The following is a 17,607-nucleotide window of genomic DNA, read 5'->3' as shown; positions in this document are numbered from 1 at the left end:
TTTCATGGTGAAAAAGTGAGTGTTATACGCCAATAAATACAGTACTTATTTACAAAGTTTTGAAACTGAAACAAAAAAAACATTTTTTTTTTTCAAAATTTTCGGTCTTTTTTTATTTGTTTAGCAACAAATAAAACCCGTCGAGGTGATCAAATACCACCAAAAGAAAGCTCTATTTGTGGGAAAAAAATTTATAAAAATTTCATTTGGGTACAGTGTAGCATGACCGCGCAATTGTCATTCAAAGTGCGACAGCGCTGAAAGCTCAAAATTGGTCTGGGCAGGAAAGTGTTTAAGTGCCCAGTATTGAAGTGGTTAATCAAATAACAAACATATACTTTCCTCCACTGTGCAGCTCGTTTTGCACAAAGTGGCCCCCGAACATCCTCTTCCGGGGTCCCCTGGTGGCTCTTGCAGCTCCTTCCCACATCAGATAACCTCCTAGGAGAAGAGCTCTCCTGAGGGGGTTACTTTGCATGCGCACTCCCGAGTCCAGCAGTTGGCGTCCATAGTATGACTCGGTGCCCGCATCATTGGATTTGATTGACAGCAGCGGGAGCCAATGTCTGCGCTGCTATCAATCTATCCACTCAAGAGCCGAGAACCCCAGGCAGAGAGACAGCGCATCCCCGTTGGGTCAAGTTCCAGGACTCGGTTAAGTAAAACAAGGGGGCTGGTCACTGCCAGGTGTTTTTTCATCTTAACACATAGGATGCACAAACTTCCACTCAGGTTGCTACAGCAGAATTGGGAGTGTATACCGGTCTAAGACCCCTTTCACACCAGGGCGTTTTGCAGGCGCTATAGCGTTAGAAATAGCACCTGCAATCCGCTCCTAAAAAAGCTGCACCATTGTTTGTAGTGTGAAAGCCCGAGGGCTTTTACACTACAGCGGTGCGCTGGCAGGCGTCAGGGAAAAGTCCTGCCAGCAGCTTCTTTGGAGCGGTGAAGGAGCGATGTGTTTACCGCTCCTCCACCTCTGCTCCCCATTGAAATCAATGGGGCAGCGCTGTAATACCGCCGGCAAAACGCTGCTATTGCAGCGTATTGCCGGTGTTCTGCCATATAGTGTCCGCCCCGTACTGCGCATGCGCAGTACAGATCAGACGAAGCTTCGGAAAATCTCCGAAGCTGAACGGCGCCTGCGCCGTGAGTGGAGGTGGTAGCCCCACCATCCAAGCGGACATAGGGTTGTGAATATTAGAGGGCCCCTCGCGGGTGAGCTTCGCTTGCCACGCTTCGGGCTCAGCCTCGCTGCGCTCGGCTCTTTTATATTCCTACTCTATGTCCACTTGGATAGTGGGGATAGAACCTGGATTCACGGCGCAGGCGCCGTTCATCCTCGGCAATTTTCGGAATCTGTGTTGCGGTGTACTGCGCATGCGCAGTACGCAGCGGACACTATCGGATGGAGGACCTTATATGATAGGACACCGGCAGTTTTAACCCTTTCTCAGCCGCTAGCAGGGGGTAAAAGCGCCCCGCTAGCGGGTGAAATGTGCCGCAAATCCAGCGGTAAAACGCCGCTAAAGATAGCGGCATTTTACCGCCCACGCTATGGGGGTGTGGTGTGAAAGGGGTCTTAACCCCAATAAAAAAAAACTGTGTGGGTGAGGCTCCGCTTTAACACTTGTCAAATGCGCTGTAAACGTGCAAAATGCTACATGTACATTACCATAGACTTGAATGGAAGGCGTTGACAAGCTTCAACTCCTCCCAGATTCGACATGTAGCTTGAATTTTGATGTACAGTGACACAAAGCCAAACGCTACTTGTTTTTTCAAATGTGAACAGCTCTGTCCATAATAATTGCTGGCCACTTTACTAGTCGTTCGAGGAGTGGCAAAAACACACACCTTAAAACTACCATTTCTAATGCCAGTATGAACAGGGCCTTGTGGATTTGTTCACACAGGCATACTACAGCATACACCCATGTAAGGGCTGGGTTGTTGCCTGCATTGGATTACAAAGGTGTTCTGTGCATCCCCATTCATGTCAGTTGGGATGCAGCGACTGCATAGACACAACCACTGCACCCAACGTGACATCCATGCATGACCACAGACGTGAGTTCAGGAAAGCGCACCTTCACGGTTCTCAAATTGGGAGCAGAGTGTGTGTCTGTGCACCTCAAATGACATCAGTGGGACTGCCAGAACACCGGCACATCCCTGTGCGTTCTCGCATACAGTGAATGAGGCCTGTGATGGATGTAGAGTCACTTTGATAATCACAGCTCTGATTGTTTCAGGCATTTCACTATGATGAGCAGCATCACTGTCCAAGAAGAGTGTGCAGGAGGCAGGAAAGGGCAGGCAAGCTTTGGTTCTACCAGAACGTGTCAAAGGTTTGCTTGTCAAAATGGGCTGGCATTAGGCCATAAACGTGTGCTAGGGATTGCTTAAGGTATGAGCCGGCTATACAAACAAACGGCAACCACTCCAGCCTATAACTGGCCTTTACAGCAAGGAACACATGGAAGGGCAACACATGTCAAAAAAACAAACAAAAATTCCCAGCTCACTTACCAGCAAGCCTGCAACAAACTGAATTGGCCCGTCTAACAGTTCACATTAAACTAAGGAGTGTATTTTGCACACCTTATAAATACCTGCATAAGCTTCAGAGGCCACATCACCACACCCCAGTATTATCTGCAGTCCTAATTATAATTTGAGAGTCTCTTGAGTTGGAGCACATATATAATAATGGATAAATTAAGGGCAGATATACCTAGAGGGAGCCCACCCCTCCTTAAGGTTATAGGGATGCACCGGACACCCAGCAATAGCACAATGGCAGCGAAGGTATGCAGTGTGCCCCCTTACCAAAGTATAACAGAAGCCAAAATATTTTTTACTTTTTGGATAGAGTTGGGAGGGATTAGAACGCCTGTCGGGTTTCTATTTCTGTCTCTACCCCTGTTAGGAATATTCACCCTCTCTATTTGTCCGGTCACCACCAAAAGGGAAAGAAAATCACAAATTTCGGGTTGTCACTAGAACAGAAATAGTGGGGAAATCCTCCAATGGAGGCGCTAGTTCTGATGACACTGTGGGATTCCCTTACCTCAGGGATTTCCTTTCACTTCTTGTTTTGGTTACGGGACAGACATTGAAGGCAAATCTTCCCAAACGGGCATAGATGGCAAAAAAAGTTTTGTCTTTACTTCTACTTTAGGCAGACCTTCAGTCTGAATAGTAAGTAAATGTAATTGTTTTGCCAGATCAGAATGTCATTGCATGTGGACTTTTTTTTTTTTTAAACTGGTTGTGATAAATGCAGTGCAACCCCACACATATGTGACAGTCACATACAAGTCTGAGGTCTCATGATGTCTTTTCTAAGAACGTTTGTTAAATTTTCACAACCACAACTCAGCTTCACACGTTCAGCACATGTTTGGATGTGTTGAGTATTTATGGGGGAAGTGGTGCCCTGTCTTATTACTGACTCTTTTACATCGGTTGCAGTGTATATAGACTATAGGAAAGCTGCCCTTGAGCTAAGCAATTAGTCAGACAGCCTTTCATTGGCATGCTGGAAAATCTGCTATGACACATCTGTCGTTTTTTTTCTTCTTTGGAAGTGAAAGGCACTTCCTTTGCACGCAACATCATAGTTACATAGGACACCCCAGGATTGAATAGTGGAAGTAGCAGCCACAGCAGATCTAAAAGCTACAGGAAAGTTTACTGTAGAAGTGGTTTTAAAGCCTTAAAGGGGTTGTAAAACTTTTTTTTTTTTTTTTAAATAAGAAACATATACTTACCTATAATGTGCAGTTCGTTTTGCACAGTGTGGCCCTGAACCTCGTCTTCTGGTGTCCCTCAAGGTGAGTAGAAAATTCTGGACAGCCGCACTCCAAATGAATTTTCTCGTGCCTTTATTAGAACATCAGGATCACACTGTACATGTTACAGCAAAGTAATCCAGAACCAAAAACAGCTGACGCGTTTTACACTAAACGCAGTGCTTACGTAAGCACTATGTTTAGTGTGAACCGCGTCAACTGTTTTTGGTTCTGGATTACTTTGCTGTGATATGTACAGTGTGATCCTGATGTTCTAATAAAGGCACGAGAAAATTCATTTGGAGTGGGGCTGTCCAGAATTTTCTACTTGCTTTGATTTGCTATGTGCATTAGCCGGCACCTGGGGCTCTTCATTTCCTGGAGGAAAAACCTTTTTGTTTCAGCAGACCTATCTGGATCGGTGGTAACCCCATCTCTTTTTCTGGGGTCCCTCGGCGGTGCTTGCGGCTCCTCTTCATATCAGTAAACCCCCTGGGAGAAGCACTCTCCTGGGGGGTTACTTTGTGGGTGCGCTCCTGAGTCCAGCATTTGCGTGTGTAGACACAGAATGCCGGACTCGGGGGCCCCCCCCCCGCATCATTGCATTTGATTGACAGCAGCGGGAGCCAATGGCTGCGCTGCTATCAATCTATCCAATCAAGAGCCGAGAACCCCAAGCAGAGAGGTACAGTGCATCTCTGCCAAGGGAACAAAACGGTCTCAGGTGAGTAAAACAGGGGGGCTAGGGGGGGCCGGTCAGTGTCAGAAGTTTTTTCACCTTAATGCATCCTATGACGCAAAACATGAGGGTTTACAACCCCTTTAAGGGTTTTTACCTTAATACATTTTCTGCATTAAAGTAAAAATTCTTCTGCGCCACAGGATCCCCCCAACCTCCCTTATACTTTCCTGAACCCAATCTCAATCCAGCTCTGTGCCGAAGAGTAGCGGCTCTCTCCCTCTTCACTGGGCAGATTGATAGCAACTGGAGCCATTGACTCCCACTGCTGTCAATTAGAGCTGCACGATTCTGGCCAAAATAAGACCCACGATTTTTTTGCTTAGAATAAAAAGATCACGAATCTTGCGACGTAAAATCTTTCACGTTATACAAAAAAAATTGGGCTAACTTTACTGGTTAGTTTTTTTTTTTTTTTTTTTTAAATTAAGCACTTGCCTACTGGGCACTTAACCACTTCAACCCCGGAAGAATTTACCCGTTCCTGGCCAGAGCACTTTTTGCGATTTGGCACTGCGTCGCTTTAACTGACAATTGCGCGGTCGTGCGACGTGGCTCCCAAACAAAATTGACGTTCCTTTTTTCCCCACAAATAGAGCTTTCTTTTAGTGGTATTTGATCACCCCTGCGGTTTTTATTTTTTGCACTATAAACAAAAAAAGAGCGACAATTTTGAAAAAAAAGATTACTTTTTGCTATAATAAATATCCCCCAAAAATATATAAAAATAAAAAATTTCCTCAGTTTAGGCCGATACGTAGTCTGCTACATATTTTTGGGAAAAAAAAAATCGCAATAAGCGATTATTGATTTGCGCAAAAGTTATAGCATTTACAAAAAAGGGGATAGTTTAACAGCATTTTTATACATTTTTTTTAATTAGCAGCAATTAGCGATTTTTATCATGACTACGACATTATGGCGGACACATCGGACATTTTTGACACATTTTTGGGACCATTGTCATTTATACAGCAATCAGTGATGTACCAATTATACCAATAATACATGAGTGCTGTACAAATTATACATGAATAAAGGATCTTACTTCATTCAAGCTCCTGGTGGTGTGCGGCCTATTTTTCTTCTATATCTGTGACTGCACAGTGATGAGCCGGGGCCGGCACCCACAATGGATGGCTGACCGTTTATTCACCTGAGCGGTATATACACTCTCTGACACTTCTTTTCATTTATATCGCAAAAAATAAACAACCCAGTGGTGATCAAATAATTAAAATATATTTTCCTCATTTTCCAAAAATTTCTAACAAATTGTAACAAAAAAAGTGTTGCGGTTGGGAAGCAGTTAAGGATTTAAATGTATGAAGAAATTTGATTTTACTGGAAATGTTTTATAACAGATAGAAAATATCGAGGGGGAGGGTTTGTCAATATTTTCGATCTTTTATAACAAAAATAAAAATCCCAGCAGTGATCAAATATCACAAAAATAAAGCTCTATTTGTGTGAAAAAAAATCATACAAATGTAATTTGGGTACATTGTTGCTTGACGAGCAATTGCCAGTTAAAGTAGTGCAGAAATGGCCTGGTCATTAAGGGGGGGGGGGGGGCAAGTGGTTAAAGTTGCTATTCGTAAGTAATTTACTGGACCATTTTTAGAAGCGTTACACCTAGATAGACCAGCCCTGCAATGCACATGCATGCACACTTCAACAGAATCTTCTTCTTTTTTTTTAAAGATTTTATTTAAACCGGAAAAAAGGCAGTTCCATGTCATCTCGTCAATGGCACATAAAAAAAGGTACATCCATTTACATAGTTTAAAACATGTATAACTAGTAAATGAAAGCTGAATATTCATAGGCTTCAATGAATCATCAAAGTGTCCTCACATACTCTCGTGCCCTACATGTAAAAACTGTATAAACACAAGCGCTCCATTGGAAACTGTAGAAATAATAACCTGCAGCTGCTTAAATCTACTATTCATACGAAATAATATGAAAAGATCAAAAATATACCAGATGCCAGGAGAGATAATATGTGCCAACCCCGTCACAACACTCCACTGGCACACTGGGAAGCAGTGCTATATGACAGTGAACCTTTGCTGGTAATACATTCAAATGATAATATATGTATACGTGTGCAATTTCTGTATTTCCATCACATATATAATAAACTGCGCAATCACATTACAATATTTTAAAACAATATGCTACATAATCCGGGTGAAGTTATTTTCCTCCCCGATTTGTTGTTGTGCACACAAGTTTCAGCGGTGCATTTCCTCCTGTGTGGACACTGTGTTTGAGTTTGGAGGAAAATAACTTCATCCGGATTATGTAGCATATTGTTTTAAAATATTGTAATGTGATTGCGCAGTTTATTATATGTGATGGAAATACAGAAATTGCACACGTATACATATATTATCATTTGAATGTATTACCAGCAAAGGTTCACTGTCATATAGCGCTGCTTCCCAGTGTGCCAGTGGAGTGTTGTGACGGGGTTGTCACATATTATCTCTCCTGGTATATTTTTGATCGAATCATCAAAGTGGACATATATATGTTCACCAATCCTTTACAGAACCTAAAAGTTCCCATGAGGTTGGCTGCTCAAGGAAGGGATTGGACCGCCCAAACCCTTTTTCCTAAAAGATAGGAGATAGAGGAAAAAAAGACTGTAGGGGGGGGATTGGGCAGGAAAGGGAGATTTGAGGTGGAATGAGAGTGTGTTTCAATAAAAGTGGTCAGAAACGATTGCCCCCCGATGGTTCAAAACGAGCAACCCCTTCTTCAGAGTTAACAAACATATTCCATAACCTTCAATCCCTAGAATACATTTCACGTTTGTGTTTCGCTGTGATGATTAAATCTTCCATCTTATTTATTTCCTCCGCTTTCTGAAGCCAAAGACTAATGATCAGTGTCTGTGAGCTATTCCAACTAAGAGGGGTGCAGGATTTGGCAGCGTTCAAAAGGTGACGTACAATCGTTTGTTTTTTTGTTTTTTTTTAATACATTTTTGCCAGACGGACCGAGACATACAGAAAAAAAAGGCTGGATTTGTCACGAATCTTATAATCGGTGAATTTTTGGACAATCCTCTGGATTTCTTTCCAGAAGTACTCAAGCTTGGGGCAGAACCAAAAGATATGGAGTAGCGTTCCCTGTCCCTCAAAGAATCCTCTTTTTAACTATGATTTTTGTTTTGCCGCACAAAGAGAGGGATCTTTTAGATTGCAATAAGATTGTAAAAGTTGCAAAGTGAATATGCAGTTCTTGATGCTGAAGAAGGGAAGGGACTTCAGCCCTGGGACCCTGAAAGGAGAACTTAGAGTAAAATATACCCTTTTCCGATTGGAGTTCACAACAAGTGCACTGGGATTATGGAAGGCTTCAAGAAACTTTCATTATCTATGATGTTTCTCTCATATTTGCACTCATAGATGTTTTTGTGGATGAAATGCTGTATCGTGTTTTACTTGCCCATCTTAGCAGTCCTTCTCTGTGTGTGGGTATCCACAGCCAAGGCCTCCAAAAGTTTTCTATAGGGAAGGGGTAAAAGTCCACGGTCACTTATGTCTGTAAACTGTAAAACCCCTTTCGCAGTGAGAAAACACCAGAGTTTAAATTAACTGTTAGATTTGGGAAAGGAAGTTGAGGTCAAACTATCAAAATAGTGGACAAAGCAAAACTTTTCAGTATGTTTTTCCATACCATGACAATCTCTGGTTTCTTTTTTTTTTAAGTGATTATACTTCACAGAGAAGGCTTTTATTTATTTAGCTGAGATGCAATGACAGCACAGTATTAGTATTGATCATGGAAAGGTGTAAAGCGTAGTAATATATGTTCCAGAAACAATCAGCGTCATATAAAACTGGAATTCATCTAAAGGATTTTGTTGAAGGCTGGATGCTGGGGTTAGACAGAACTCATCAGATATGTGAACATGGTTCTATTAACAGCAGTGATCATTCCTGCCAAAAAAGATATTGAATTGTATATTTTAGTGGTAGGTTCATTTTTAGTGAAACCAAAATTCTCCTCTGCAGCATTTTATTTAGTGCAATGAATAGAATGCAGTGCACCAACACATGTACTGGTAATGCATATGTTAAACAGACAATACCTTCTGCAAATTTCTTTTCCTTCCACCCACGGTTGGAAATTACTAAATTCCCCCATCAACACAGTCAGTGGTGATGGGGTAATCTGCCCTGTAGGGCTACTGTATTCTGCCAACAGAACCCAATGATTAGTGTTGTTGGCTTATAGCAGGGATACCTTACAGGATGGTTGTACACAAGATGATTGATGGATTGACTTGTGTACAGCCGGGGTGGATCAAAATTTCAAGTTAGTCTTACCGGTAACTTGTTTTCCAGAAGTCTTTCAGGACAGCACCTGAGAGATAGTGACTGCTCCCATCGGACCACAGAAAACACCCTCTTCCTCCAGAATTTTAAAGGGAGGCACCTCCCTACCACACCTCAGTTGTAGGAGAACCTCTGGCCCTGGCTAGAACACATAAGCACATACTTTAGTCACAGCATAGTACATCAAATTAATAGGGTGGGGCGTTGCTGTCCTGAAAGACTTCTGGAAAACAAGTTACCGGTAAGACTAATTTGAATTTTCCCAAGGCATCTTTCAGGACAGCACCTGGGAGGATAACACTTACCCCCTTAGGGCGGGACAACAGCCTGCATGGCCTTCCTGCCAAACGCCTGATCGCTGGCAGATGTGAGATCCAGTCTGTAATGCAGGGCTTGACAAATTTGTTTGGAATCTAGGAGCCAGCTTAAAAAGTTAGGAGGAGCCAGGTCGGTAACGGCGATCCGGACCTGTCCCTGGCCTGACATGGAGACGAGTGAGGGGAAGATAGCGCCGCCGACCCCCCCCCCCCATCTCCAAGTTATTGCCCATAGCTCTTAGAGGGACATTTTATAAATTTTTTTCAAATGACAATTTTTTTTTTTCAATTGCATTTTAGTGTAAATATGAGATCTGAGGTCTCATATTTAAAAGGACCTGTCATGCTTTTTCTATTACAAGGGATTTTTACATTCCTTGTAATAAATAAAAGTGACACAATTTTTTTTTAAAAGAACAGTGAAAAAAAAGTTAAAATAAGAAAAAAATATATATATTTTTTTAAACGCGCCCTGTCCTGCCCGCATATGAAAGCGGTGTTCAAACCACACATAGGAGGTATGGCCGTGATCGGTAGAGCGAGAGCAATAATTCTAGCCCTAGACCTCCTCTGTAACTCAAAACATGCAACTTGTAGAATTTTTTTAAACGTTGCCTATGGAGATTTTAAAGTGCCAAAGTTTGTCGCCATTCCATGAGCGGGTTCAATTTTGAAGTTTGACATGTTGGGTATCAATTTACTCGGCGTAACATTATCTTTCACAATATAAAAAAAATTGGGCTAACTTTACTGTTTTATTTTTTATTAAATAAATGATTTTTCCCCAAAAAATGCGCTTGTAAGTCCTCTGCGCAAATACGGTGCGACAGACAGTATTGCAACAACCACCATTTTATTCTCTAGGGTGTTAGAATAAAAAAATATATAATATTTAGGGGGTTCTAAATAAAGGGAAGGAGATAGGCAGGTAATAAAAAAAAACAGGCAGAGGAAGCTCCATTAGCATTGCTGGTTGTCATACCAACGGCCACCACAAGAGGGCGCCAGATTCGAGAAGGAATCATAGGACCGCAAAAGGCCTCAAAGCCGTGGCCTCAATTACCGGCCGGCGGCGGAACGGCCCGACGCGATCACGCCGGGGGGGGGGGGGGTCCAAGGAGACAGGATACCCCCAGCTGTGCTGCCCCAGGCGCCAGGTTGATAATTCTAGTCGCAAATGCGACCTGGCGCCCGGGTTTTGTCGAGCCCTGCTGTAATGTCGCACAAAGGTGCGGAAACGTGACCACGTTGCCGTCTTGCAAATTTGTTTGGGGTGGCATCAGCTCTTTCTCCCCAAGTGACCGCAAGTGTTCTGGTCGAGTGTGCATGAATTCTATCTGATGGAGACAACCCTGCATGCGAGTATGCTTCCAGGATGGATACTTTCAGCCATCTGGCTAATGAACCTTTAGAAGCTTGGCAACCTTTCATGTTGCCCAAAAAAAGGACAAATAATGAGTCTGTGCATCTAAAGTCCTTTGTAATTTCTAGATATCGTAACAAAATCCTTTTAACGTCTAATATATGAAGGTCTCCTTCTCGATGGGTTAGCACAGAAGGTTGGGAGCACAATGTCTTGTCAGCGATTATGTATCAAAGCTACCTTCGGTAAAAACTTTGGGTCTGTCCTAAATATGACTGACAGGTAAGGTCCCCTAATTGACAGAGCGTGTAGCTCACTGATCCTGCGTGCTGAGGTAATGGCAATTAGGAACACGGCTTTAAGAGTCAGACATCTGAGTGACGCTTCCTCCAGAGGTTCAAATGGACTCCTTGCTAGGTATTGCAGTCCCACTTAGGGAAATCCCTGACTGGTGCTGGCTTTGATCTTGCAAGAGCTCCTAAAAAAATCTGACTATCAGGTTCAGAAGCCACAGATCTTTCTAAGAACACTACTAGCGCAGCAACCTGTACTTTCAAGGTACTGACTGCTAGTCCCCTATCTGCCCATCTTGCAAGAACTTCAAGATGAACCACACCATGAATTATAGACCTTCCAGACTTTAGTATAGATGGCCCTTGTTACCCTTTTCTAATTGACTAAGTGCTCTTAGTCTGAACACATGAGGAGAGTTTGGAGACGTTCCCATTAGGATAAGAGATCCTGGAGACCGGGACGTTTGAGAAGGATCCTGAGCCACTGCATGAACGACTATTGATGCACTACTGGACCAGGACTTGACAAATTTGCTTGGAATCTAGGAGCCAGGTCCGTAACCGCGATTTGGGCCTGTCCCTGGCCTGACATGGAGACGAGTGAGGGGAAGATAGCCCCCCCCAACCTGTCTCCAAGTCATTGCCCATAGCTCTTAGGAGGGACATTTTTTTCAAATTACAATTTTTTTTAAATTGCACTTTAGTGTAAATATGAGATCTGAGGTCTCTCTGACCCCAGATCTCATATTTAAGAGGTCCTGTCATGCTTTTTTATATTACAAGGGATTTTTACATTCCTTGTAATATGAATAAAAGTGACACAATTTTTTTTAAACAGTGAAAAAATGAAAAATAAAAGTTAAAATAAGAAGAAATTTTTTTTTTTTTAAACGTGCCCTGTCCCGCCAAGCTTGCCTGCAGAAGCGAACGCATATGTGAGTAGCGCCCACCTATGAAAGCATTGTTCAAACCACACATGGGAGGTATCGCCGTGATCGGTAGAGTGAGAGCAATAATTCTAGCCCTAGACCTCCTCTGTAACACAAAACATGCAACCTGTAGATTTTTTTTAAACGTCGCCTATGGAGATTTTAAAGGTAAAAGTTTGTCGCCATTCCATGAGCGGGCGCAATTTTGAAGCGTGACATGTTGAGTATCAATTTACTTGGCGTAACGTTATTTTTCACACTTTTGTCTTATTTTTTTATTAAATTATTTTTCCCCAAAAAAGTGCGCTTGTAAGTCCACTGGGCAAATACGGTGTGGCAGACAGTATTGCAATGACCGCCATTTTATTCTCTAGGGTGTTAGAATAAAAAATATGTATGTTTAGGGGTTCTAAATAAAGGGAAGGAGATGGGCGGGCAGTGAAAACAGGCAGGGGAAGCTCCATTAGCATTGCTGGTTGTCATACCAATGGCCACCACAAGAGGGCGCCATATTCCAGAAGGAAGCATAGGACCGCAGAAGGCCTCAAAGCTGTGGCCTCAATTACCGGCCGGCGGCGCCGGGGAGAGGGGGTTGCACGGAGACAGGTTACCCCCAGCTGTGCTGCCCCAAGTACCAGGTCGCTAATACTAGTCGCAAATGCGACCTTGTGCCCGGGTTTTGTTGAGCCCTGTACTAGACCCATCTGGGGTCTTTTTGTGAGGTAAGGGGCTGGCACCACTGGGGGAGGATTCTATCAAGTTATATGTGATTTTTCTACATTCCAAAGTGGACTGCTTAGTTTGCCCTTTGCTGGACTCCTACACCTGCTCTTTTCCCCCCTCACTCCCATTTGTCCTTACAGGAAAAGAGTGATATTGTTTCAGGACTATTTGGAGACAGAACTCTGGTTTCTTTCAATTTGAACTATATGATACCCTTTGTTGGACTCCCACACCTGCCCTTTCCCCCCCCCCCTCATCTCCATTTGTCTTTATAGGAAAAGAGTGATATTGTTGCAGGACTATTTGGAGACAGAACTCTGTTTTCTATCAAGTTGATCTATATGATCCTCGTTTTTGGATGATATGCCAATTTTTGCACTGCACTTTAATAATAGTACATTTTTAGAGCATTATTCCACTGTTGCTTTATTGCAATATTTTTATATATATATATATATATATATATATATATATATATATATATATATATATATATATATATATATATTTAGATTTAATTTTTGTGTTACTCATATTCTTTGGATTACACTTTACTAATATTGCACTTCAAATTTCTATTTTGTTTTCTTTTTCACATTAGGATTTATTGCATTTTTACTTTATTATATTACTACTTTTCTGAACATAAGTTATCACTTTATGGATATGTTTATCCCCTATTGACATTTGGTTACATTTATTCACCTGTTTACTATATTGGTTTAATTAGCGCTACTTCACTTTATATACACAGTCTTTATGGGTGTTGGTAACACTTTAGAAGTCTAGCTGCTTCTTATTTCCATTTAGCACTTTATCAATTTATATTTATTTGTAGATACTTGTAGTTAGAACAGATTGCTTTGTTAGCGCATTAGTACACACCTTTTGATAGTTTAGGTGGACGGCCATATCTTGGTAGGTTTGCAGTTGTGCCATACTCTCTCCATTTCCGGATGATGGATTGAACAGTGCTCTGTGAGATGTTCAAAGCTTGGGATATTTTTATAACCTAACCCTGCTTTAAACATCTCCACAACGTTATCCCTGACCTGTCTGGTGTGTTCTTTGGCCTTCATGATCATGTTTGTTCACTAAGGTTCTCTAACAAACCTGAGGGCTTCACAGAACAGCTGTATTTGTAGAGAGTAAATTTCAAACACATTTACTAATTAGCTGACTTCTGAAGGCAATTTGTTCCACAAAATGTTAATTAGGGGTATCAAAGTAAAGGAGTCTGAATACAAATGCACTCCACTTTTCAGATATTTGTAAAAAAAAAAAAATGAAAAGCATTTATCATTTTCCTTCCACTTCACAAATATGTGCCACTTTGTGTTGGTCTATCACATAAAATTCTAATAAAAATCATATTTATTTTCATACATCAGGGGACACAGAGCCATAGTAGTTACTATGTGGGTTAATAGGCCACCAATAGGTGATGGACACTGGCACGGCCTTAGATCAGAAGTGCACTCCCAATATAACCCCTCCCGTTACCAGGCGTCCTCAGTTTTTTCAGCAGTGTCTAAGGTGTTGGTCACGAATAAAGATGCGCTGTGCTGAGCTCCACTGGAAGCAATCCTTGCTGGGGCTAGCCATGCTGACCGGATCCGTTCAGAGTGTCCTTTAATGGGCCTAAGGAATGGTTCCCGGGCCTTGTGTCCAAAGAAACTAGGGTTTGCTTGCGAATGCTTCTCTTTTTAGAGAGCTGGACCCTGAGATACAGTACTTTTTGGTAGTAAGACCATAAAGTTTTTACTGGCAGGGTGCTGTTGCAGGTCCAGGATTGTGGGTAACCTCTAGGTTCCCCTGTTCCTGAAGGTTTCGGAGCCCACCAAGAAGGGTGAAGATAACCCTGCGGCGGGAAGATAAGTGGAGATTTCTAAGAAATATCTTTGGATTTTCTTATGAATTTCTCCTTTAAGTTTATAATGTTGTCATGCCTATGTGTCACCACTGGGGGCTGTATTGAGCACTCACCGCCTTATGCTGGAAACAGAGCTGTGTTAGGAGTAGGGCTGTTGAAATTAATCCTAGCATCGATGCATCGCCATTCGGCCATATACGATGCGGCATCGATGCTACGACTGGAATAATCGATGTTCCACTGACGTCACACTCGTGCCGCGCTATGCCCGCCTCTGAGACCGAACGGAGCCGAAAGCTGCTGAAGAGCTGTGGGAGTAAGATGCACTGGCTCTTCCCGCTTCCTGCTTCCCACTGACGTTACCCCCCTGCTTTGCGTTGTGTACGCACTGCACTGGCTGTGAGTGAGAGACACACGTGGAGCCGGAGCAGCGCGCCGAGTTAGTGTCCCTGACTTCCGACGAGTCCCGGTCCCCAGAGCCTTCCTCCTCGGCTCACAGTGTCTTGCTACCAAGCCAAGTAGACCCAGAAGAATACTGTCCTCCCATAGGCTGCTGTGGGCAGCAGGAGATAGACCGTCAGTGTCTGTCTAGCAGTGCCAGCATCATCATCAGGTACACTTCTAGTACAGTTAAGACACTCACTCACTGTCCTGACATAACTAACTAGCTCAACTGTACATATATATATATAATGTACCTGATGCACCACCATTCATGTGGACTTTACTGCAGTGAAAAAAATGCCAAATTATGACTGTAGTCATTTTAAACAATAATGATGGTGGACCTAAACATTAAAGTGACCATGCTATTTAATCAATTATGGTTTGTAGGTCTTATAGTGATTGATTTGATTCACATTACAACGTCATTGATTCCTTTGTATGATTTATGGTTTTGCTCATCATCATCACTGCCCCACACATGCAATGAATGGCATCATGGCTACATAGCATGCAGCCATGATGCCATGCATTGCATGAATGGTGCAGTGTGATGAGCAAAACCATAACTAAAAATCATACAAAAAGGTATCAATGAAGTTATGTGATGTGAATGTACATATGTATTTTGTACTCTACTTACACCTTGTACACTCTGTGCTGACAGTTACCTGGCTTCACCGTTTGCACATTTCCGTGTTAACTCCTAGTGTGCTGGAAGGTGCAAACAGGGAAGCCAGTGAACTGTCAGCACCGAGACAGTACAGGGAACTTCACAGGGCTGTTTGTCAGCTGTGGCTTGTAATCTCTCCTGACCTCCCAGCAGCAGTATGTGAGCATGCCTGTACCCTGTATTGCACCAGATTAGTGCACTTTTTAAGGGAGTGAGGTTATTTTCAATTCAAAGCAGAGTTCCAGTAAATTTATTGTTTATTAAAAGTCAGCAGCTACAAAAAAAGTGTATCTAAGTCTTCTGACTTTTAATAAAAAGACACTCACCTGTCCCATAATCCAGCGATGCGGCCACCCAAACCCTCCATTCTCTTCCCTGCCTGTCCACGGCGCTGGCAATACTACTGTGGGCATCCAGGTGTGACATGTTGCAGCTTCACAACCGGGTGCGCATGTCTCACTGCGCTGTCCTGCACAGCCGGGCAATCTTCTGGGACCTGTGATGTGTCCCAGAAGATTGCAGAGAGGAAGGGCCGCCTAGGTGGTCCAAGCGGAAGTGGGAGGTCATCAGTAATCCTGATGCATCGCGGAATCGAATCATTGACCAGATAATCGTAATCGAATCGCGAGACCAGTGAAGATGCGCACCCCTAGTCAGGAGCCATCATTTCCTCCTCCTCCTCCGACCAAAGCAGGCAGATCCTCCGGTAAGAAAGGGGGAGGGGGGACTGGTCTCTCCTCCTGCGCCCCCCATGTTGAAATTAAGCTCTTCAGGGGAATTGTATGCCGAAAGCATTCTTTTCTTTAAAAAATAAAACAAAAAAAATGTGCAGCTGCTCAGCAGTGGTTTTTACCCCCGCCTTGTCAGCTGTTTGCTGGGTGCCTGAAGTGGGTGCCTGAAGGAGGGGGGGGGGGGGGGCGTCAGATGCCGGCTGCACGTGGAGGACGTTTTTAAAAGCACTATTTGTGTGGCTGCTGCTGGCTGTGGAGGGACACATGAGCAGAGATGGCTTACTTCAGGTTGGAGACACAGGCATTTCCCTTTGACACATTATTGCTTTACCAGGCTAGGTATTAATAGCAGCTTATAGCACATGGCTACTGAACTATAACCTAGCAGTGTACATTCTTTTTGGTAAGTGTCTCTGCTTTGTATGCTTCAGGCTATGAGTGGAAAAGGGACCAGGAACTCCTCAAAGAGGTCAATGGTTTTACAACAAACTTAATCCATTTCACACAGGAGGTTTTCTCTTCTACCATTTTTTAATTTGGAAAAGAAGATTGATGCTATGATCACTCTCCATAGTGGGTCTAAACATAGCAGATCCCCATATAGTGCTCAGGACCCTCTTATTGAGGTGCAAGAGGCAGGGGATCTAGAAGATCTTCCAAGAAATTTGGAAGATACTAATATATCCTCTTCTGAGGATCTTAATATAGAAGGGAGTAGTATTACAAGACAGGTTGCTTGTACACTCTCTTACTAAATTGGTTCGTTTAACCTTTTTTGCTGCCTGCAGCACAGGCTCTTGATGAACCCACCTCTGGTTTGGGATCATTAAAACCTCCCCCGTCTGGGGGTGCCTTTCCTATTTATTCATGGATAAAAAAAAATCTTATATATTCTGAATGGGAACATCCGGATATACAATATTATCCACACTTTATCCTATGGAAGAGGATTTCTATACGAAATGGGGTGTTCCAGCAATTGATGCTGCAATCACCTCAGTGAACTAGAGTCTCACATGTCTGGTGGATAATGCGCTAATGTGAAAGCATCCGAGCTTTCTGGAGCTTTCTAGAAGCAATATGTCTTTGGCAAGTTCTGTAGCGCGGCCAGTTATTGCAGCAATTGGTGTATCTCAGTCCATTAAGGAACAGTTTGTGGAGATACTTATGATTGTGCCTGATCAGCAGGCTCGGCAATGGACTGGCGTATCAGACGCACTATGTTTCACAGTAGATGCTATGAAAAATTCTATCATTCAAGCCTCGCAGCTTTTGCTAGGACTAGTGCATTCTCGCACAGTTCTGTGGCTGAAATATTGGTCAGCCAAAGCACCGTGTAAGAAACTCTTGGCCAGTTTCCCCTTTCATGG

At 43.0% G+C, this 17,607-nt stretch overlaps 1 protein-coding gene across 1 annotated transcript in view; it reads left to right on the top strand.

Moving 5' to 3' along the window:
* TOMM7 (translocase of outer mitochondrial membrane 7) overlaps positions 1-17,607 on the top strand; it is a 49,353-nt gene that overhangs the window by 2,382 nt on the left and 29,364 nt on the right. The window lies entirely within an intron of this gene.

This window comes from Lithobates pipiens, unplaced genomic scaffold, assembly GCF_037356315.1.
Source record: "Lithobates pipiens isolate NorthernLeopardFrog02 unplaced genomic scaffold, aLitPip1_a1.2 Scaffold_19, whole genome shotgun sequence".
Taxonomy (NCBI): Eukaryota; Metazoa; Chordata; class Amphibia; order Anura; family Ranidae; genus Lithobates; species Lithobates pipiens.
This window is presented reverse-complemented; position numbering and strand designations above follow the sequence as displayed.